At 42.4% G+C, this 25,118-nt stretch overlaps 1 pseudogene across 1 annotated transcript; it reads left to right on the top strand.

Annotated features, from left to right (window-relative positions):
• The first annotated feature begins 583 nt into the window (after positions 1 to 583).
• LOC113018470 (protein NLRC3-like) lies at positions 584 to 19,831 on the top strand (annotated as a pseudogene). The gene is made up of 9 exons (XR_013906452.1): positions 584 to 2,581; positions 3,539 to 3,886; positions 4,164 to 4,392; positions 4,576 to 6,382; positions 6,757 to 6,930; positions 9,573 to 9,746; positions 18,536 to 18,585; positions 18,761 to 19,623; positions 19,697 to 19,831. The product of XR_013906452.1 is annotated as a protein NLRC3-like (transcript).
• The last annotated feature ends 5,287 nt before the right edge of the window (positions 19,832 to 25,118 follow it).

Here is a 25,118-nt window from a genome sequence, read left to right as displayed (position 1 = left end):
CATTAAGGGGATCACTATTGCAGGACAGGAACACAAGCTCGCTTGTTATGCGAACGACATATTGATCTACTTAGATCAGCCCACTAACTCCTTGCCTTTGCTGATGAATCTGTGTCAAAAATTTGGGAAACTCTCTGGATATAAAATTAATATGTCTAAAACTCAAATTCTCAGCTATAACTATAACCCCCCAGCTCACTTGGTTGTTCAATATCCAATGAATTGGCAAGCACAATCATTGAAATATCTAGGAGTTGTTATTCCCAAGGATTTAACTAAACTATCTGAGGAGAATTTTGGCTCTCTACAAAGGAGAATAGTGGGCGATATTGGGCGATGGAACATGATCCCCTTTCTTTCTTTACACTCACGAGTTGAATCTATTAAAATGAACATTTTGCCAAGAATATTATATTTATTCCAAACACTACCAATATCCATTGATCCAAGTCATTTCAATGAATGGGATAAAATAATATCGCGGTTTATATGGGGGGGGGAAGCGGCCGAGGGTTTGTTTTAAAACTTTACAATTACATAAGAAGGTGGGAGGATGGGGGTTGCCGTCACTAAAAAATTATTATCGGGCTGCTCAGTTGAAGACGGTGGTTAATTGGTGTGATACAAGCTACCAAGCACACTGGAAGACTATAGAGGAGAATATGTTTTCCTCCCCAATACAAGCTGTCCTGATGGATTCGAATATTCTAAAATATACTGACAAGATTCACAACCCCTGGGTGTCGTGCACACTTAATATATGGAGAAAAGTCGTGAAAGAATTCAAACTTGAACAGGATTTGGCTTTATTCAAATGGTATGGATATGATTCTGACTTTGCCCCGAATAAATTGGACTCACGTTTCAAAAGTTGGCCTGCTAAAGGGTTATCTACATTTGATAGTTTGATAAAGGATGGGAATCTTATTAGTTTTGACACGCTGAAACAGAGACACAATCTAGAAAAACAGGATTTTTATCGATACTTGCAAATAAGACACTATATAAAGACAACAATCGGTCTGATGTCAAACACTAATGTGGAACTGGTAACTTTATTTAGACAGGCGTACAGTGGGGATGTTGATACAAGACTCATTTCTTTTTGGTATAATTTTCTTATAAATAAGCTTCCACACTCAACTGATTATGTGAAGATGTTATGGGAAAAGGAGGGAGGGATGTGTATCTCTAGGGATGAATGGACTCAGATGTGGGAATGGCAATGGAGGAGTACTTCCTCCAAAAGCTGGAGGGAGTTCGGATGGAAAACTCTGATAAGGTTCTTTATCACTCCGTGTCAAAAGGCTCACTATGATGGGAATCCTCCCGTGTGCTGGAGAAACTGTGGACACCAACGAGCACATCACACCCATATTATGTGGGACTGTCCTGTGCTACGGACTTACTGGAAAGACATTCATGGTATATTACAAGGCATTTTTAACTGTACATTCCCTCAGGATATGAAGACAATTTTTTTTTTGGCTGTATACCGCAGAACTGGTGTTGGGATAAGTGGGTCCAATACGTCAATACCCATAAACCGAATTTTCTTTTTAAAGCTTGAAACCACCAATCTAGTTAATTGCTCACTCCCGACTGAGTTTTCTCCTTTTATTATATATATATATAATTTTTCCCCCTTTTTTTTTAAAATTTATTTTTATTTTTATTTTTTTCCTGTCTTTCTTTCTTCCTTCTCGTTTTGTTTTGTTTTTCTCTTGTAAACTGTGTTAATTAATGCCTGTAATCACCTTTGTGAAGTAATATTGTAGAAATAAAGAATATAAAAAAAAAAAAAAGTACGTATCACTCCGCGAGGCTCCTGCCTACGATAGCCGTAATGCTTTCACAATCCATCAAGCGGTGTGGGTTTGTAGCTTAGCAAAGTCGTACTAAAACATTTGACAGATTTTCGATTTTCGTATGACATAAAATCGTTTCGAGGTCAGTAAACACAACCAGAATTCATACATAAGGCACACGGGATTATAAGGGGCTCTGTCGATTTTCAGAAAAAAATCAAAGGATTGATTTTAAATGTACCGTATTTTCAGAAAAAAACGGTAATAACAACGGCCCGCTAGCATGCTCTACCAAAAATAGTGCTTTGTTGTGTATCTGACGGACGAACGCTAAACCAGTTCCACACCACTGAAGTTGCAGCATTTTTAGACACCAATTCTGATTCATCCGTTTCATTCAACGATCCACTTTCACCCTTCTCATTCTCTGTTGCCACCATGCTTTTTCCGCCATGTGCTTATGAAAAAAAAGGCACTGCGCATGCACGTTTTACCCATATTCTATCGCGATATTTCATTTTCTTATCATTGCCCAACATTATACTGGTATTACCGTGAACGGTATGATTTGGCCCAGCCCTAATTGGAATGTTTTTTCTTTATGTTTTTTTTAATGTATTTTATGTTTTTAGTTCACAGGACCAGCAGGTTGCATTTTAATTTATAATGTTATGTTATTATTCTGACTCTTTATGATATCTCCACAGAGTGGACCAGCAGAGCTCAAAGGTTCCCAGTGGTCAGTCTACCCAGACCTGGACTCTATATTTATGGTATGTACATGTACAACAACTATTTTTACATCTATTCTGTTCACAGTCATCTCCATGCTGGGTTCTGGCTCAGAAGGTAGAGCGAGCTTTCCTTTGAAGAGAATGTTGTGGTCAGATTTCTGCCTCCACTAAACTGCAAATACATCAGCAAATATCAAGTATGTCTCAGTATTTTAGAAAAAAAAAACAAAGCCTACACTTTTGGAGCTCAGCAGGCCAAAAATAATGAATGCAATAAAATAACATTTTATTTAAAAGCGCCTTTCAATCAATCGAGTAAGCCTTACAAGCAATTAAATAAACCAATCACAGTATCGCTAATAACACTTGAAAGAGAACATACTACAAAACATTAAATAGTATTAGATTCTATTGCAGTGAATACAACATAAAATGAATCAGAAAAGGCAAGTTTAAAAAGACGTGTTTTAAGGCAACTTCAGTGCGAAAACTAATGTTGTGAATGTGGTGTGGGAGTAAGTTCCAGTGGACACTCAGCCGAAAGCACTTAAGGGTAATATGAGCAGATGGAAAAAATAACAGTAGGATGATCTTTGAGAACGGGAAGGAGTGGTGATATGAGGAAGATCAGATATGGAGGTTCAAGGTTCAAGGTTCTTTATTTGTCACATGCATAGTTATACAAGTATAACACACAGTGAAATGTGGCCTGACACGCTCCTCGACATGTGCAAAAATTGGGGGGGTGTAGAGGAAGAACATTATAAATATATATATATATAGTATATACACTGGGTGAATGTGCAGTAGTAGCAGCAAGCAGGTGAATTCTGTACATTAATATGAATAGACATCTGACTATTTTACAGGATAGACAATATAGACATATTTAAAGTTAAAGGAATTGAAATGTACATTGTGCCTTGGTTTAGTGTCTGGAAGAGTCCTGTCTCAGTCAATTATAGATGATGTGAGAGGGCGGGTGTGTGTGTTTAGGGCACGGATGGCTTGGGGATAGAAGCTCCTCTTGAGTCTCTCTGTCCTTGCCCGGAAGATGCGGAACCTTCTACCAGATTGCAGAAGTTGGAACAGTTTGTTGCCAGGATGGGACGGGTCCTTCAGTATCTGCGCTGCTCTAGTCCGGCATCTCCTGGTGTAGGTGTCCTGAAGCGGGGGGAGAGCAATCCTGCAGCAGCGTTCTGCTGTACGGATCACTCTCTGGAGAGCTTTTTGGTCCTTCACACAGCTGTTCCCAAACCACGATGTCATGTTCTGTGTGAGGATGCTCTCCACAGCGCCTGTATAGAAAATCCTGATGGTGTGACTTTATGGAGAGACTTTGAAGTAAGAAGCTGAATCTAAAATCAGTGTGATTTTTCACAGGAAGCCAGTGAAGTGGTTGAAGGACAGCACTAATGGGTTCTATTAATGACAGAAGCAGCTGTATTTTGCACCAGCTGAAGTCTATCAAACAAATGTCTCTATAATCTAGAAAGGATAAACTATAATAATCCATTGGGAATACAACCAGAGCTAGTACAAGAACAGTAGTATTGTCGACTGCGGGGAATGATAAATAATATTTTTGTGTTTGTGTCATTCATAAAATATTCTGTTCCAGATACTGGAGGACAAAATCATCACTTTTGTGAAGAACGAGCTTAAGAAGATCCAGACAGATCTGAGTCCAGATGACCTACAATGTTTTAAGAGTCAATGTGATTATGAGGATGTATTACAGAGTGTGGATGAAGAACAGAGGAAGAGCAGCAGAGAAGCATTTGTCACCATTACAGTGGACTTCCTGAAGAGAATGAAGGAGAATAAGGTTGCTGAGCATTTGCTGAGAAGTGAGAATTACTCTCTAAATATTTATGCTGCTAAAAAGTTCAACAATGTCTGAAGAAAAAGACAAAAATAGATTTGAAATATGCGCACTTCATAACTCCTTCTTTTTGTGTGTGTGTGTGTGTGTGTGTGTGTGTGTGTGTGTGTGTGTGTGTGTGTGTGTGTGTGTGTACTGGGTCACTCAGGAACCTTCACTAGGAACTTACGGTGGCAACAGCATGAATTTAAATCTGCACTGAAGAAGAAGTTCCAGTGTGTGTTTGAGGGGATCGCTAAAGCAGGAAACCCAACCTTTCTGAATCAGATCTACACAGAGCTCTACATCACAGAGGGAGGGACTGCAAAGGTCAATGATGAACATGAGGTCAGACAGATTGAAACAGCATCCATTAAAACAGACAGTCTAGAAGCAATAATCACACAAGAAGACATCTTTAAAGCTTCACCTGGAAGAGATGAACCAATCAGAACAGTGCTGACAAAGGGAGTGGCTGGCATTGGGAAAACAGTCTTAACACAGAAATACACCCTCGATTGGGCTGAAGACAAAGCCAACCAGGACATCCAATTCATATTTCCATTCACTTTCAGAGAGCTGAATGTGCTGAAAGAGGAAAGGTTCACCTTGGTGGAACTTGTTCATTATTTCTTTACTGAAACCAAAGAAGCAGGAATCTACAGCTTTGAAGACTTCCAGATTCTGTTCATCTTTGATGGTCTGGATGAGTGCCGACTTCCTCTGGACTTCCACAAAACTACAATCCTAACTGACCCTAGAAAGTCCAGCTCAGTGGATGTGCTGCTGATAAACCTCATCAGGGGGAACCTGCTTCCTTCTGCTTGTCTTTGGATAACCACACGACCTGCAGCAGCCAATCAGATTCCTATTGACTGTGTCAGCATGGTGACAGAAGTCAGAGGGTTCACTGACCCACAGAAGGAGGAGTACTTCAGGAAGAGATTTAGAGATAAGAAGCAGATCAGCACCATCATCTCCCACATCAAGACATCACGAAGCCTCCACATCATGTGTCACATCCCAGTCTTCTGCTGGATCACTGCTACAGTTCTGGAGGATGTGCTGAAAACCAGAAAGGAAGGACAGCTGCCCAAGACCCTGACTGAAATGTACATCCACTTCTTGGTGGTTCAGGCCAAAGTGAAGAAGGTCAAGTATGATGGAGGAGCTGAGACAGATCCACATTGGAGTCCAGAGAGCAGGAAGATGATTGAGTCCCTGGGAAAGCTGGCTTTTGATCATCTGCAGAAAGGAAACCTGATCTTCTATGAATCAGACCTGACAGAGTGTGGCATCGATATCAAAGCAGCCTCGGTGTACTCAGGAGTGTTCACACAGATCTTTAAAGAGGAGGGAGGACTGTACCAAGACAAGGTGTACTGCTTCATCCATCTGAGTGTTCAGGAGTTTCTGGCTGCTCTTCATGTCCATCTGACCTTCATCAAGTCTGGACTCAATCTGCTGGAAGAACAACAAACAACCTCCCAGAAGTCTGAAACAAAAGAATTGGCAGTGAAATACTTCTACCAGAGTGCTCTGAACAAGGCTTTACAGAGTCCAAATGGACACCTGGACTTGTTCCTCCGCTTCCTCCTGGGTCTTTCACTGCAGACCAATCAAATTCTCCTACAAGGCCTGCTGACACAGACAGGAAGTAGCTCCCAGGCCAATCAGGAAACAGTCCAGTACATCAAGGAGAAGCTCAGTGAGAATCTGTCTGCAGAGAAAAGCATTAATCTGTTCCACTGTCTGAATGAACTGAATGATCATTCTCTAGTGGAGGAGATCCAACAGTCTCTGAGATCAGGAAGTCTCTCCACAGATGAACTGTCTCCTGCTCAGTGGTCAGCTCTGGTCTTCATCTTACTGTCATCACAAAAAGATCTGGATGTGTTTGACCTGAAGAAATACTCCGCTTCAGAGGAGGCTCTTCTGAGTCTGCTGCCAGTGGTCAAAGCCTCCAACAAAGCTCTGTAAGTAAACATCTATGCACATTTTTGTTGTTGAAATATTTCTGCAATATACAGTTTATAGCAGCAGGAAGTCTTAGCATATCTAAAAAGTTTGTGGATGTAACCATTATCAAAGTCAACACAGAGCTTTTCTTTTACTCTCCAAAAACTAATATATATATAAAGACAATAATAAAAATTCTTGGAAGAAGCTAAAGCAGTTTGTTTCCAACAAAGGATGAATGCATCAGGGTACAGTATGTGATAATTAATTGTGATAATGAATTACAAGTTGTATGCTTATTTATGAAGTGGACATGGAATTGTTTGTTTTTCGTTTGTGGTAAGTTGAAAATAAGACATTTAATTTGATCACAAATATTACTGATTTTCAGACTGTCTAGTTGTAACCTCTCAGAGAGAAGCTGTGAAGCTCTGTGCTCAGTTCTCAGCTGCCAGTCTTCGAGTCTCAGAGAACTGGACCTGAGTAACAATGACCTGAAAGACTCGGGAATAAAGCTTTTGTCTGATGGATTGAAGAGTCCAAACTGTACCCTGGAAACTATTAGGTGAGGTTTATTTTTTTGTTATTCATTTATGAATGTATTATCTATGACACGTATAACTTAGTAGTTTGAGTGGCCGCCCCATGATTAGAAGGTGGGGGGTTCAAATCCACCAAACAGCTACCTTGACGTACCCTCGAGCAAGGTACCGTGTCTACACACTGCTCCCCAGGTGCTGGATTAGTAGCTGCCCATTGCATCAATGAGTGAATGGGTTAAATGCAGAGGACAAAATATCTAATACGTGGGACTATAAGGGGGTTGGTAATAAAATATTCATAATCTGGATTATACTGTTGCTGAAAGAAAATATTGTTTAATTCTAGATTGACATTTTATTCATATTCAGGTGTATTAGTCTCTGAATTGTTTTTGTATTTGTACATTTTCATATCATTGTTAAAATAATAATTGAGCATTAACCTGTGTGTATAACATGCTTTTTAACCCTTTAGTGCCGATCGGAGCGGGCACGCTCTGTTTTGCGTAACTATTTTTAAATCCCGGTAGCTCTGCAACCACGTAAGCTAGCGCAAAAATTTTTTTTGCATATGAAACCGGAGGAGTTGTACTTACATCTTATGCCATCAGCTTGTCCTAGGTCACGGTTTCCTTCCACATAAAGCTTTGCAAAAACTGCATAAAAAGCGCTTGCAGGAACAAAAACATAATGTTCCAGAAACACGTTTTGCCGATCCGATCAGCTGTTCATAACACTTCCTACGTTGGAATAGACGTCAGCGCGAACTTTTGCATTTCCGCCATTACCTGCCCGAAACCGGAAGCGACGTCATTTTCGCGGAAATGTAGTCTTTTTTTACCATCAGGGCCTCAGGTCCTATACTGCTCTTTTTAAAAGTTATCTTTGACTTTATGACTTTCTGTGTTGTTTCTGGGATGCTTAGGACTCATATTGCACTGCTGGAAATAGTTTATTTTGATGCATATGCTGCTTTTTTGCAAATTTGCAGTATAATATTTATTTTCGTTTTTCCTGCAGTGTATAAAAATTGGTGTATTTCAAAAATAAAACTATGAAGACACTCAAAATAAATTTCCTGTGGTGGGAAACTATTTTGTGCAACTTTTTTGTATTTACAGTTTTGAGGGATAAGCCTCTTAAATTTCTCTAACTACAAATATATGTTAAAAAAGCAAAAACGATTTTCAATTTTTTTGTAGTTTATTGCACTTTTTTGCAATTTATGTAATTACTATGCACTTAATGAATACATATTATTAAAATCTGGGCTATAATGGTTGTATTGATGTATAGCCACTTGAAATGCTCCCAAAAATGGCTCCACAGCATGTAAAAATATAATATAAGCTCTGGCGGACTTGGTTCTTTGGTAGGTCTTAAAGGGTTAAGCAATGGTCTGTTGAGACATTTCAGGTATTTTGGATTCATAACATAGTTTCTTTTCATTGGTAAAAAGTGTTTCATACAGAATTACAGTGAATGTACTTAAAACCTTTTATTTACAGCAGCATGGGCACAGTGGTTAGCGGGTCCTGAGATCAATTCCATCACCTCACCGGGTCTTTTCTGTGTGGAGTTTGAATGTTCTGCCTGTGCTTCCATTGTTCTTTCCGGGTACTACGGGCTTCATCCCACAGTCCAAAGACATGCAGTTAGTGGGGTTAATTGGTCATTCTAAATGGGCCACAGGTGTGAATTTTGAGTGCAAATGGTTGTTTGTCTCTATGTGTAAGCCCTGAGATAGACCTGTCAAGGGTGTACCCTGCCCTATGGCAGTGATCCTGAAAAGGATAAGCGGAAGCAAATGGACCTTTTATTTAACGGGAAGTCCAAGTCTAAAAGTTAAACATGGGACATCACCAGTGACTCAAAAGTTATGCAATAAACCTAGAAAAATGAAAGGAAGGTACACTATGACATTACAGCAAAGGCTAAAAGGAAGTCCCTAGCATAGTTTCCCCAAATTATACTTTTATCTTCTCCAATATTTCAAAACTATTTAATTCCATCAACAAAACTTTCCAGTTTGGTTCATTTTCTGTATTCTGTACCTATTTACAGAATATGTATATATATTGGAGTTTGATTTATTCATGTTAACCCTTACTCCCTGATGAAATTGTTTGTTTTAGGCAGAATACATGATGAGAATTTTAAACATTTCCGCATCCATCCTTTTTGACTTTCTTAAATTAAAATAAATAAATAAACAAATAAATAAATAATACAAAAATAACTTTGGAAAACTAAACAAACAAAATAAATTAATAAATAGAATGGAATAGAATGGGTTTACTGTCACTATACAGTTGTACAATGAGATACGGAGCATCTATGTAAAATGCCAATTGTGTGAACTGCAAACTTTCTCGCTCTCAGTTTAGCTTCTATACCTCCTTTCAGCAGATACTTCTTCATCTGTTTTTGGAAGACGATTTCCACTACACAGCATTCACACTGCATTTTTGCAGGAAATGTAACTTTTCTAGTTGCAAATTAAAAATTGATTACATTAAATTAATCTACATGTGCTTTTCTCTTTAATTACCTGCAAATTTAATTTTTAATATGTCACTAGCAGTATGTACTAGCCCCCTCCCCCCATGTGCCTGCTACCAGCAGCATTCACAGCTGGATTTATTTTCTTTTTTTGTGCCTGCAGTCTGTCAGGCTGTCTGATCACAGAGGAAGGCTGTACTTATATGGCCTCAGCTCTGAGCTCCAACCCCTCCCATCTGAGAGAGCTGGACCTGAGCTACAATCATCCAGGAGACTCAGGAAAGAGGTTGCTGTTGGCTGGACAGAAGGATCCACGCTGGAGACTGGCTTCTCTCAGGTATGGAGAGAATGTCTGATAGAGGAGGAAGAGCTGGAAATATTTCCTTTCTATGTTGAGGAGAAAATTATTTTGAGTGAACAAAAGTTTAATTGGCCTTGAGGCGACTGTTGTTGTGATTTGGCGCTACGTAAATAAAATTGAATTGAATTGAACTGAATTGAATTGAGCAGACAAAATTCATTTCTGCGTGCAAGAAATGTATTTCAGTGTTTGCAATTATCCATATACACACACAATAACAGCCCCCCTTGCTGAGTTGTTGGCATTTGCTCTTGCACAGACATCTGCAGACCTAAACTTTTAAGATATTTTCAGGCGAGAATGTTGCTGTGTAAACTTCAAATATCTGCTCGATTTATCAACACATCACATATATGCAAAAGTACTCTAACATTTTCGGAGATGCCTGTTACCCACCAGCTGACCCCAGTCAGCTATACCAGGTACCATCATCCCCAGAGGGGCAATCTGCCCCAAGACCCAGGAGAATATTACCCTTTACCCTGGGGTGGGGACAATCAGACCATCCCCCGTCCTGCAGCAGCAGGGAGGCCCAGCATCCCAGACCCTAACTAGATGGCCCAACCTCCTACCGGTGCCCCGGCCCCAATGGCGAAAAGAGAACAGGGGTGTGGAGACCCCCATGCCTCTCTCTTTCCACTCATGTGTGGTGAAAATGTGCTGCTCAGTGCTTTTCTACTGTGCATTTTAACCCTCTGGTGTCGCCGGATGCGCCGGCGTGTCAAAATCACATGACCAATTTAAGATGACACAGCTACAGTAAGTCAGTCTCCATTTCAATTTGGGTCGAAAGTGCAGACTTCAAACTATATACCAGTTTTTGAATTGTGTCGATGGGCCACGTAAAACCAGAGTTATGATAAAAAATACACGCGATGTTTTTTTCTGAACAAAACAGTGGTGTTTACAGCGGGAAGAATGGTAAAAACAGCGTTTTCTACAGACAGTGCTAGCAAACACTCCACTTAACACCCCTACCCTATTGGTGTTAGAGTTTACCATGTCAGCCAATCAAAAAAAAATGATATGGCAACATGTGACATTTGGTTGTTTAGGGAGAAGGGGAAGTTTTTAGGAGTGACACCCACGACAGAAAGCGGGCGAGCGAAAGACAGAGAGAGAGTGAGTTTTCATACGTGAGACATTAGTGACGTTTAGCGTGTTTGGAGGCTGGAGTTAGTGTGTTGTGTAGTTATTGTTTTGTATTGTGTGTCAGTTAGACTGCTGAATTTCACATTTTCTCCAAATAAAGCTGTCAAAGGCAGATTCCAGTGTAAACGCTGTTCCCGCATTGAAAACTGGACTGATGCACCTCCTGCTGTCAGACCTCCAGGGTTTAGGCCTGTGGTGTTCTCCTCTGTCTTATACTGAACACAAACTACATTTTTTGGACTGGCACAAATGATTTGTGTGCCTTCTTATTTGATGCAGCACACCTGATTGTTCTGTAAATAGATTTAAATGGTTATATAAAAAAAACGCCTGTGGCCTTGGCTGCATTTTTAGGTAAATAGTACCATATAACTTTGTTTTTTGCAAAACTTGTGCATAATTTTTAGAAATGTACAATTTCTACTTCAAGTTATGAAAATGATTCATTAAACATGTTTGTGGGTTTTACAGTAAAAAATATAACTTTTTTCTACTCGGGTTTTGAATTTTTTGTCTGAATTTAGATCAACTGTGCTAATATAGTATACCAAAATTAAAAAATGACTCGAATTTCAGGTATTTGAGGTTGTGCTGAAAATAATGATACCAAACAAGGCAAGAAAAACATTTTAAAGGTGAAATATAGAGGTAAAATCAAAAGTAGTCAAAAATAGCCAATTATACCCTGGACCCCAGCCCTTTAAAACCGGTCAGAGCGGGCACGCTCCGTTTTGCGTAACTATTTTTAAATCCTGGTAGCACTGCAACCACGTGAGCTAGCGCAATAATTTTTTTTGCATATGAAACCGGAGGAGTTGTACTTACATCTTATGCCATCAGCTTGTCCTCGGTCACGATTTCCTTCCACATATAACTTTGCAAAAACTGCATAAAAAGCGCTTGCAGTAACAAAAACATAATATTCCAGAAGCAGGCTTTGCCGATCCGATCAGCTGTTCGTAACACTTCCTACGTTGGAATAGACGTCAGCGCAAACTATCGCATGTCCGCCATTACCTGCCCGAAACCGGAAGTGACGGTCATTTTCACGGAAATGTAGGGTTTTTTTAACTTCAGGGCCTCATAAGCCTATACTCGTGTTTTTAAAAGTTATCTGTGACTTTATGACTTTCTGTATCATTTCTGGGATGCTTAGGACTCATATTGCACTGCTGGAAATAGTTTATTTTGATGCATATGCCGTTTTTTCCCAAATTTGCATTACAATATTTATTTTCATTTTTTTTGCAGTATATAAAATTGGTGTATTTCAAAAATAAAACTATGAAAACACTCAAAATAAATTTCTTGTGGTGGGAAACTACTTTGTGCAACTTTTTTGTATTTACAGTTTTGAGGGATAACCCTCTTAAATTTCTCTAACTAGAAATATATGTTAAAAAAACAAAAATGATTTTCAATTTTTTTTTTGTAGTTTATTGCACTTTTTTGCAATTTAAGTAGTTACTATGCACTTAATGCACACATATTATTAAAATCTGGGTTATAATGGTTGTATTGATGTATAGCAACTTGAAATTTAGCCTGGAGAAATAGTTTGCTGCTTTATAAGAAAGCCCTCCGCAAAGCCAGAACATCTTACTATTCATCACTGATTGAAGAAAATAAGAACAACCCCAGGTTTCTCTTCAGCACTTTAGCCAGGCTGACAAAAAGTCAGAGCTCTTTTGAGCCAACCATCCCTTTAACGTTAACTAGTAATGACTTCATGAACTTCTTCACAAATAAAATTTTTATCATTAGAGAAAAAATTACCAGTAATCATCCCACAGATGTAACATTATCTACAGCTACTCTTAGTACCATTGATGTTAAGTTAGACTCTTTTTCTCCAATTGATCTTTCTGAGTTAACTTCAATAATTACTTCCTCCAAACCATCAACGTGTCTTTTAGACCCCATTCCTACAAAACTGCTCAAAGAAGTCCTGCCATTAATTAATTCTTCGATCTTAAATATGATCAACCTATCTCTAATGATCGGCTATGTACCACAGGCCTTCAAGCTGGCTGTAGTTAAACCTTTACTCAAAAAGCCATCTCTAGACCCAGCAGTCTTAGCTAATTATAGGCCAATCTCCAACCTTCCTTTCATATCAAAAATCCTTGAAAGAGTAGTTGTCAAACAGCTAACAGATCATCTGCAGAGGAATGGTTTATTTGAAGAGTTTCAGTCAGGTTTCAGAGCTCATCACAGCACAGAAACAGCTTTAGTGAAGGTTACAAATGATCTTCTTATGGCCTCTGACAGTGGACTCATCTCTGTGCTTGTCCTGCTAGACCTTAGCGCAGCATTCGATACTGTCGACCATAATATCCTATTAGAGCGATTAGAACATGATGTAGGTATTACAGGTACTGCGCTGCAGTGGTTTGTATCATATCTATCTAATAGACTCCAATTTGTGCATGTAAATGAAGAGTCCTCTTCACACACTGAGGTTAATTATGGAGTTCCACAGGGTTCAGTGCTAGGACCAATTCTGTTTACATTATACATGCTTCCCTCAGGCAGCATCATTAGAAGACATAGCATACATTTTCACTGCTATGCAGATGACACCCAGCTCTATCTGTCCATGAAGCCAGATAACACACACCAATTAGTTAAACTGCAGGAATGTCTTAAAGACATAAAGACCTGGATGGCCGCTAACTTTCTGCTTCTTAATTCAGATAAAACTGAGGTTATTGTACTCGGCCCTGAAAATCTTAGAAATATGGTATCTAACCAGATTCTTACCCTGGATGGCATTACTTTGGCCTCCAGTAACGCTGTGAGGAACCTTGGAGTCATTTTTGACCAGGACATGTCCTTCAACGCACATATTAAACAAATATGTAAGACTGCTTTCTTCCATTTGCGCAACATCTCTAAAATTAGAAATATCCTGTCTCAGAGTGACGCTGAAAAACTAGTTCATGCATTTATTACTTCCAGGCTGGACTACTGTAATTCATTATTATCAGGATGTCCAAAAAACTCGCTGAAAAGCCTTCAGCTAATCCAAAATGCTGCAGCAAGAGTCCTGACAGGGACTAGAAAGAGAGAGCATATTTCTCCTGTTTTGGCTTCCCTTCATTGGCTTCCTGTTAAGTCCAGAATTGAATTCAAAATCCTGCTCCTCACATACAAAGTCTTAAATAATCAGGCCCCATCTTATCTTAATGACCTTATAGTACCATATCACCCTATTAGAGCACTTCGCTCTCGCTCTGCAGGCCTACTTGTTGTTCCTAGAGTATTTAAAAGTAGAATGGGAGGGAGAGCCTTCAGTTTTCAGGCCCCTCTTCTGTGGAACCAGCTTCCAGTTTGGATTCGGGAGACAGACACTATCTCTACTTTTAAGATTAGGCTTAAAACTTTCCTTTTTGCTAAAGCATATAGTTAGGGCTGGACCAGGTGACCCTGAATCCTCCCTTAGTTATGCTGCAATAGATGTAGGCTGCCGGGGGATTCCCATGATGCATTGAGTTTTTCCTTTCCAGTCACCTTTCTCACTCACTATGTATTAATACCAAATGTCCTTGGGCAAGATACTAACCCCGTGTTTGCCTACTGGTGGTGGTCAGAGGGCCCGGTGGCGCCTGTGTCCGGCAGCCTCGCCTCTGTCAGTGCGCCCCAGGGCAGCTGTGGCTACAATGTAGCTTGCTATCGCCAGTGTGTGAATGTGTGTGTGAATGGGTGAATGACTGAATGTAGTGTAAAGCGCTTTGGGGTCCTATGGACTAGAAAAGCGCTATACAAATGCAGGCCATTTACCATTTACCATAATAGACCTCTCTGCATTGAATCATATCTGTTATTAACCTCTGTCTCTCTTCCACAGCATGTCTTTTATCCTGTCTTCCTTCTCTCACCCCAACCGGTCGCAGCAGATGGCCGCCCCTCCCTGAGCCTGGTTCTGCCGGAGGTTTCTTCCTGTTAAAAGGGAGTTTTTCCTTCCCACTGTTGCCAAAGTGCTTGCTCATAGGGGGTCATATGATTGTTGGGTTTTTCTCTGTATCTATGAAGCGCCTTGAGGCGACTTTTGTTGTGATTTGGCGCTATATAAATAAAATTGAATTGAATTGAATTGAATTGAAATGCTCCCAAAAATGGCACTACAGCATGTAAAAATATAATATAAGATCTGGTGGAAATGGTTCTATCGTAGGTCTTAAAGGGTTAAATGACAGTGGTTTTACAGTATTTACAATTTACAGGTTATTTAAAAAATTTACAGATTTAACTTTTTACAGATTTACAGTAAAAATGTGCAAATTGCAGTAAGAGATTATAAATTATAGGAAGTGTGCATGAAGAAAAACCAGAGTGAGTTTGGTGATGTGATGTGTGTGGGAGAGTCCAGTCCTACACCTGGTTCAGGGCCCGAATAGCCTGGGGAAAGAAGCTCCTCCTCATTCTCTCTATTTTGGCCTTAAGGGAGCGGAAGCGCTTCCCAGACCTCAACAGTGAGAAGAGTCCATTGTTGGGATGGGAGAGGTCCATCATAATCTTCCTAGCTTTGGTCTTGCACCGCTTGGTGTAGATGGACAGCAGTTCAGGGAGCCCTGATTGAATGATGTGTTCGGCCGAGCACACCACTCTTTGCACATCTCGTCTGTCCTGCTTGGTGCTGTTCCCAAACCAGGTGCAGATGTTTCCCGTCAGGACGCTATTGATGGTTCAGGAGTAAAAGTTGAGCACCCTCAGTGGCAGATGGAAGTCTCTAAGTCTTCTGAGGAAGAAGAGACGCTGACGGGCTCTCTTAACCAGGGTGTTGATGTGACAGGACCATGACAGGTTCTGAGTGATCTGGACACCCAGGTATCGGAAACTGTCTACTCTCTCCACTGGCGTGCCACTGATGATGAGGGGTTTGTAATTCCTCGCCTGCTTTGTAGTGAAGTCCACGATCAGCTCCTTAGTCTTACTGACGTTTAGGAGGAGGTTATTCTCCTGGCACCAGGTCTCCAGGTTCCTAATCTCCTCCAGGTAGGCCGTCTCGATGTTGTCGGAGATCAGGCCCACAACAACAGTGTCGTCAGCAAACTTGACAATGGAGGTGGTGTCTGATGTGGCTACACAGTCATAAGTGTACAGTGAGTACAGCAGGGGGCTTAAAACACAGCCCTGAGGCACTCCAGTGCTGAGTGAGATGGAGGGGGAGACTTGTTTTCCCACCCTCACTGATTGGGGTCTGTCTGTGAGGAAGTTGAGGATCCACTGACACAGTGATGAGCTGAGTCCTAGATCCGTCAACTTGGTGAAAAGCTTAGAGGGAATTATTGTGTTGAATGCTGAACTGTAGTCCACGAACAGCATCCTGACATAATTCCCTCTGCCAGTGTCCAGGTGACTCAGGGATGTGTGGAGCAGGTGAGATATGGCATCGTCTGTGGAACGATTAGTCCGGTAAGCAAGCTGAAGTGAGTCGATGGTGGCAGGAAGTGAAGAAGTGATGTGATCTCTCATCAGTCTTTCAAAACACTTCATTACAATTGAAGTCAGTACTACTGGACGGTAGTCATTGTGGCAAGCGGGCTGTTGTTTCTTTGGAACAGGGACAAATATGGACTGTTTGAAGCACGTGGGAACCACAGCTTGGGCCAGGGAGAGGTTGAAGATCTCCATGAACACCGGTGCCAGCTGGTCAGCGCAGGCTCTAAGGACCCGGCCAGGGATTGCATCTGGTCCTGCTGCCTTCCTGGTGTTAACCCTCCTGAAGGTGTTCCTCCCGGCATGCTCTGTGATGATGAATGCATTGACGTGCAGCCGTTTGTTGTTTTAATTGCTGCGGCGTCGAAGCGAGCATAAAACTGCAGCCTTGTATAGGTCCATATTACCGGAGACGAGCCCTTCATTGTAGGCAGCGCTGCGTGATCTCAGAGCGTTGCGGATGTTTTTATCCACCCACGGCTTCTGGTTGGGAAACGTTCGGATGATAGATCTTTCTCCTGTGTTGTCCGCTAGTTTCCCGATAAATCCCCCAACCACTTCCGTAAACATGTTGATGTCATTAGAGCTGCGCTGAAACATGTCCCAGGTCGTGTCCAAATTCATGGGCTGCATCCTCCTGAGGACCCGGCCTTCGCGGTCTACGTGGGCTGGGTCCTCAGAAGGTCGGGTAGGCCGGAAGTAAACGGCCGTGAAATTGGACGGTCTAGCCTTCAGATTAGCGTCACCGCTGTCTCGGTGGAGTTTAATAAACTCAGCCGTCTGCTCCTTGCTATCTAAAATATAACAGGACACTGGCGTAAATTCTCAACTGTCTCATACTTCTGTTTAATCAGTTTTCTGTTTGACGTTTAGTCAGCTGTGTAAAAACCAAAAAGGAACCCACCCGGGGGATTAATAAAGTTTTATTTTATCTAATCTAATCTAATAACTTTAATCTCAGCCAAACCGATTTACTCACGAACAAACAACACTGAAAAAAGCCCAACAATAAAATTTTTAGGTTGTCTAAGTGACTTATATATTACGTTTAACCCGAGCAGCGAAAGTCCGCGGTGATCTGAAAATGATGTGCCGGGAGTTGTGCCGTTCTCAGCCGCATCAGTAACCCTCGAGCTCCCGGCTAGCTATCGAGCTGGTGGGTAGCAGACGTCTCCGAAAACGTCGAAGCACTTTTGAAAATATGCGATATCTTGATAAACCGAGCAGATATTTGATGTTTACACAGCTACTTTCTCGCCTGAAAATATGTTAAAAGTTTATTTTGTGACTCAGAAAGATTAGTATGAGTAATTTTAAAACTTAGTAGCGGCCGCCATTGTTGGAAACTGGAGTTTGGCTGGGCCGCGCTATGAATTCTGGGATATGGTAGGCCACGAAGGACACACCCGACCTATCCTTCAAATTCGGGGAAAAGGAGGACGCATTTGTCGGCTGCATTCGGAGGACTCTACGAATTTGGACAGCCTTCGGCGCGTCGCTGTGACGTAATCGGTCTACAAATGCGGCCTCAGGAGGATGCAGCCCATGAATTTGGACACGACCCCAGTCTGCGTCATCCAGTACGTCATCCAGTGCGTCCTGCAGCGCGGTCACTGATTGGTCCGTCCAGCGAGCGACCTCCCTCCTGATTGGTGGTTGCTGCTTTAGCCTTTGTTTGTAAGCAGGCAGCCCCATGTAGCTCACATAAGGCACATAAGGCAGTGTGTCGGAATAAGTCGGAATATAAACAGTGTAGGCAATGACCGCAGTGAATTCCCGAGAGAGATAGAAAGGGCGACATTTAACGATGTTATGTGTAACGTAAAGTGCTAAGTTTTGCATTTTTTTTTTTAGCATTTTAGCAACTTTCACAAATATTTGCAATGGCAGGGAGGTGTCCTTTCCAGCTAAACAGAATATAAACAGGAATATAAAAATAATGAAGGTCACAGTTTGAATCAGTCATATTTCATTCAATACAGTGTGTACTGACAGATCCAGGATTAGTCTAAATCATCAGCAGTTTGATCCACTTATGGATTGAAGTGTATTTGTGAAAATCTTGGACTGTTCCTTTATCAGTGTCTAATAGTTTGTGTATGAGTTTGTGTAATGTCTATGTGTGCATGCTGAAAGAGACTGTGCTGGTCTGACCCTCCTCCTCCTTTCAGGGTGGAGCCTGCTGGAGACCGATGGTTGAGACGTGGAGGTCTGAGGAAGTGTAAGTGTGTTTTTAATGTGATTCATAAAAACAAAGCAGCACACATTCAACCATCTTCAAACTGTCACATCGCTCATTTACATCTCTGATGTCAGGAGTCATCATCAAAGTGTCAATCAATGAACAGATGATGGATCAATAACTGCAGCTGGATTGTGTTTGTTCTCTCCATCAGATTCCTGTCAACTCACAATCGACACAAACACAGTACACACAAACCTCCAGCTGTCTGACAACAATAGAAAGGTGACACATGTGAAGGAGGTTCAGTCATATCCGGATCATCCAGACAGATTTGATCACTGGAGACAGCTGCTGTGTAAAAATGGTCTGACTGGTCGCTGTTATTGGGAGGTCGAGTGGAGAGGAGACGTTAATATATCAGTGAGTTATAGAAGCATCAAAAGGAAAGGAGGCAGTAATGACTGTATGTTTGGACAAAATGATAAATCCTGGAGGATGTACTGCACTAATGATGGTCCTGTTTGTGTCTGCCACGATACCGAATTCGCGTCCACCCCCATCTCCTCCTCCTCTGTCTCTAACAGAGTAGCAGTGTATGTGGACTCTCCTGCTGGCACTTTGTCCTTTTACAGTCTCCTCTGACACTTTGATCCACCTCCACACCTTCAACACCACATTCACTGAAACTCTTTTTCCTGGTTTTTATATCCGTCCTGGTTCCTCGGTGTGTCTGCGCTGAGTTGAGTGTAAAGAGTGTCCTCCTGTTAAAGAAATACTCTGACTCCAGCCAAACAAAGAGAGAAGAGCTGCTAAAACAGCTTTTACATTTCTCACAACAAAAGTTCCTTTATTAAACATTTTAAGATGCCTGCATTTCACTCACACTCTTATTTCTGTCATGGTCTACGGTGGGTGGCTGGAGTTTCCATTAGGCTCCTGAACTGACCTGGGATCCGCCCCTGGGCAGGGCCAACTCCAGCTCCTGCACACCTGGAGCCTATTGCAGGCTATCAAGCCAGAGGGATTTAAACCACACATCGATGTTCACTCACTGCCAGTTCGTCATCAACCCATGTTGGTAACAGGTCTTGTGTTTCAAGTTCTCGCTGTGCGTCATCTTACTAACTAAGACTCTTTTGTGCTACAGTCGCTGTACCCACCCTGGCTCACTCCACCTCCGGACTCGGAATACCTAGTGATCATTTTGGAAATCCCTCTGTGCCTCACCTGCCTGCCCTCCTGCCATCACACTCCATCTGGAGCCCCGGATCTCAGGTCAGCCTTTCCACGCCACTCAGCCTCCCCTGGATCTTCATCATCCCCCTCTCAAACACTCCAGGTCCCCAACTGCAAAGTAAGAATTGCTGCTCTTATACTGGCCACTTCTGAGCTGCCTTCACTACCTGCCTAACTTCTATATCCTCTCCCCTCAGTGTGACTGTTCCCCACTCAGCTCCGTTCCACTTCTCAGGCCTCGTTCCCTCGCCCTAGCCACGTTCCCCTGGGCACGCCACACCAAGGCTCCACGTCTCGTCATTTTCTGTCTTTGCCACGTTTCCCTTTTTTTTCTGTTCCCCTTGCACTTAACCGTAATAAACTATTAAATCATCTACCGTCTCCGCTCTGGGTTCCTGCACCTGGGTCCTATTCAGTACCGGCCATCCGTCGCCGTGACAATTTCAGTTCAGTTCATTTTTATTTCAAACATTTCAAACGTGCCTTCACAATCATTACAAAATATCATTCCATTATTTGTTTGAAAAGGAATTGGCAGAAGTATTTACTTATTTGTCCCTACACCCTCAAGTTTTACCTCTCATTCATTTAATTATTTTTTTTAGTCTTAAATTAAACAAACAACATATGAAACAAAAGTAAAGCAAAACAAAACAAAACATACATTATTCAAAAACAAGAAATTAGCAAGCCCCACCACAGTATAGTTTCTTTCACATGAAAAATACAGAAGGTGTATATTTGCAGATACACAAGTTATGGAAAAACAAACAAAACAAAACAAAAAAACCAAAAAAGAACCACAACACCATTACCAGCAACATTACCGTCCTGGGTTAACCCCGTTTTCTTCATTGTTATACTTATTTAAAATTAGGTTTTTATATTTTACTTTAAACTGTTTTATGTTTTTACTGTCTTTTATTTCTTCTGTTAGACTATAATATAATAATATAATATAATATAACCATAATTTAACTCCTGCAATTGAGATAGACATCGTTCTTAAAGTTGTTCTAGCACTTTGTATTTTTAAATTCCATTTCCCTCTTAAGTTATACCCACCTTCTCTTTCTATGAACAATTTACAGATTTCTTTTGGAAGCAGTTTATTTCTTACTTTATACATTATTTGCGCTGTTTTAAGTTTCACCAAGTCTTGGAATTTAATAGCTTGCATTTTGACAAAGAGTGCATTTGTATGGTCCCTGTACCCCACATTATTTATTAATCTAATGGCCCTTTTCTGTATTATAGTTATTGTTTGTGTGTTTCTTTTGAGTGTGCTTCCCCAGACCTCTACACAGTAGCTCATATATGGCAGTAGTAAAGCACAGTATAAAATGTGCAGAATTTTACAATATTTTATTTTTGTAATAAAATTGCAACATTTTCAATCATTTCTTTGCCATTGTCGTGTGTTGGGTGTAGAGATGAAAATGAATTTAATTCATCTTGGAATAAGACTGTAACATAAGAAAATGTTTGTTTTCTGAATGCCTTTCCAGATGGACTGTACTTCTTTTTCCAAATTTTGCAGTATTTTCCAAATACTGCAAAATTACAAAACTGCATTCCCATTAAACAAAGTACATGTGCCACACCCTTCTCTGAACTGTAACATAACACGGCACTGGAAAAAATACACTGCCGGATCACTAATGCAACACCACAATTGAGACGATGTTCACCAGTAAAATTACAGTAGTAAAATTATTACAATGTGTCATAGCAGTCATGGGGCGATCGTGGCTCAAGAGTTGGGAGTTCGCCTTGTAATCGGAAGGTTGCTGGTTCAAGCCCCGGCTTGGACAGTCTCGGTCGTTGTGTCCTTGGGCGAGACACTTCACACATTGCCTACTGGTGGTGGTCAGAGGGCCTTGTGGCGCCAGAGTCCGGCAGCCTCGCCTCTGTCAATGTGCCCCAGGGTGGCTGTGGCTACAATGTAGCTTGCCATCACCAGTGTGTGAATGGGTGGATGACTGGTTGTGTAAAGCGCTTTGGGGTCCTTAGGGACTAGTAAAGCACTATACAAATACAGGCCATCTACCATTTATACTGTTTGTTTTCATTGAAAAATAATCGATATAAAATATTTAATATTACTTTACCTGTACTATAGCAAGATGTGCGCCTATGTAATGGGCTACTTGCAGGAATTAATCGCAGGAATAGTTTGTGGCATAGATGGTTCATCTTCTGAGTAAAAAGATAACGGCGTTACTATTTTCAGTAATATATATATATATATATATATATATATAAATAAATAAATAAATAAATAAATAAAAGCAGCTGGATAGCGTAGTGGTTAGACTACACGCCTTTGGAACCCAGGATCAAGTTCGATTCCTGCCTGGGGGCGTCTGTATCCAGTAAGGGTCCTAAGGCTAGACCTCCTATGCTGAGCGAGCCTACCGCAGACATGAGCGAGACAGATAAATATGAAGGCATGCCGGCTCGGACGTCGCCCGGATCAACAAGGTCCGCGTCAGGTGTTGAGGAACCAGGGCACCCTGACGAAAAGTGGGCTACTGGAACAAGAAGGCATCGGTGGGCAAGAGACGAAAACAGGGCGTTGTTGGAATGCTACTACGCAAGTAACCCCGGCGGAAGGGGCTACATGAATAGGATGACGGACCTATGGATTCTTCGATACCCAACATCCACAATGACGGCGAAACAACTAGTAGCTCAGTGTTCCAACATTCGAAAGAAGGGACTGCTCTCACAGCTAGAGATTGACGAGGTACAACACAAATGCTACGGCAAGGAGGAGTCAGGACGCCAGGTCAAGGGGGAGATATCATCACCCCCACTCGAGATTGGGTACATAGCCCCAAGTGCGATAGGAGAAGGATCGTTGAGTGCGAGAGGAACTGACCTGAAAAATAGGATAATGGCCAAGCTTGAAACCTGGATCCCCCGTAGCCGGTTACCAAGATTACGTGAAGTACCCTCAGAAGGTCTGCTAGATGATGTTAATGCAGCACTACGGACAATACCTACAACCACGATTACCGACACTAACAAGCTGATCTACAATACGGCAGCAGTGATCAGTGAGATGCTTGGCTACAAGTTGAACAGCCACAAGGGGCAGTACCCTCCATGGAGAAGGAGGCTAGAGTGCAAGATCAAAGTAGCACGGAGGGAGGTTAGCCAACTAACGGAGTTGCAGAAAGGTGCGACCAAGAAGGTGCATAAGAAATACAGCAAGCTGTCCATACCTGAGGCCTTGGAAACTGCCAAGCAAAGACTCACAGCCTTGGCCAGCCGCTTGAGGAGGTACACCAGAGAGATAGAAGGCAGGAGAATAAACCAGCTGTTCTCCACAGAACCAGCAAAGGTGTACTCTCAGTGGCAAGGGAACAATAATAAGAGAACAGCACCACCAAGGCTGGAGACGGAGCAATACTGGAAGAGCATATGGGAGAAGGACGCAACCCATAACGGCAATGCTCAGTGGCTAGTGGATCTGAGGGCAGACCACAGCGACCTCCCTGAACAGGGTCCAGTAACCATCACAGTGGCAGATATCCAAGAAAGGGTCTCCAGTATGAAGAGTTGGACAGCACCAGGGCCCGACATGGTTCACGCCTACTGGCTAAAGAAGCTGACTGCACTCCACGAGCGTCTGGCAGCACAAATGAACCAGCTGCTAGTTAACGAGAGACACCCGGAATGGCTAACCGAAGGTCGGACGGTCCTGATCCCCAAGGACCCCAAGAAGGGACCGGTCCCCTCCAACTACCGACCAATAACCTGCCTCAGTACTACATGGAAGCTCCTGTCAGGCATCATATCGGCTAAGATGAACAGGCACATGGGTCAATACATGAGTGGGACACAGAAAGGAATTGGCAAGAATACCAGAGGCGCAAAACACCAGCTACTGGTAGACAGAACAGTCAGCCGAGACTGCAAGACCAGACTGACCAACCTGTGCACTGCCTGGATTGATTACAAGAAGGCCTATGACTCAATGCCCCACAGCTGGATACTGGAATGCCTAGAATTGTACAAGATCAATGGGACCCTAAGAGCCTTCATCAGGAACTCAATGGGGATGTGGCGTACAACACTAGAGGCCAACTCCAAGCCCATAGCACAAGTCACCATCAAGTGCAGGATCTACCAAGGAGATGCTCTGTCCCCACTGCTGTTCTGCATAGGCCTGAACCCCCTCAGTGAGATCATTAACAAGACTGGCTACGGATACCGACTACGGAACGGAGCAGTTGTCAGCCACCTCCTGTACATGGATGACATCAAGCTGTATGCCAAGAGTGAACGAGACATCGATTCACTGATCCACACTACCAGGCTATACAGCAATGACATTGGAATGTCGTTCGGACTGGAGAAGTGTAGTCGGATGGTAACAAAGAGAGGCAAGGTAGTCAGAACTGAGGGGATTGAACTACCAGAAGGCAACATTGCAGACATAGAGGACAGTTACAAGTACCTGGGGATCCCGCAGGCAAATGGGAACCATGAAGAGGCCGCTAGAAAGGCTGCAACCACCAAGTACCTGCAGAGGGTCAGGCAAGTCCTGAGGAGTCAGCTGAATGGTAAGAACAAGATCCGGGCCATCAACACGTACGTCCTGCCCGTGATCAGGTACCCTGCTGGGGTAATAGGCTGGCCAAAGGAGGAGATAGAAGCCACTGACATCAAGACAAGAAAGCTCCTTACCATGCATGGAGGGTTTCACCCCAAGTCCAGCACCCTGAGGCTGTACGCTAAGCGCAAGGAAGGGGGCCGGGGACTGGTGAGTGTCAGCACCACAGTCCAGGATGAGACAACGAACATCCAAGAATACATTGGGAAGATGGCCCCAACTGACCGAGTGCTCAGTGAATACCTCAGGCAGCAGAAACCCAAGAAAGAGGAGGGAGACGAGGAACCATCATGGAAGGACAGGCCCCTGCACGGTATGTACCACCGGCAGATAGAGGAGGTGGCTGATATCCAGAAATCCTACCAGTGGCTGGACAAAGCTGGACTGAAAGACAACACAGAGGCACTAATCATGGCAGCACAAGAACAAGCTCTGAGTACAAGATCCATAGAGGCTGGGGTCTATCACACCAGGCAAGACCCCAGGTGCAGGCTGTGTAAAGATGCCCCAGAGACAATCCAGCACATAACAGCAGGGTGCAAGATGCTAGCAGGCAAGGCATACATGGAACGCCATAACCAAGTGGCCAGCATAGTGTACAGGAACATCTGTGCCGAGTATAACCTGGAAGTCCCGAGGTCAAAATGGGAGATGCCCCCAAGGGTGGTAGAGATTGACCGAGCTAAGATCCTGTGGGACTTCCAGATAC

This window comes from Astatotilapia calliptera, chromosome 3 (genome assembly GCF_964374335.1).
Source record: "Astatotilapia calliptera chromosome 3, fAstCal68.1, whole genome shotgun sequence".
In the NCBI taxonomy this organism is placed as follows: domain Eukaryota; kingdom Metazoa; phylum Chordata; class Actinopteri; order Cichliformes; family Cichlidae; genus Astatotilapia; species Astatotilapia calliptera.
The sequence above is the reverse complement of the archived record's forward strand: the minus strand, read 5'-3'. Positions and strand labels throughout refer to the sequence as shown.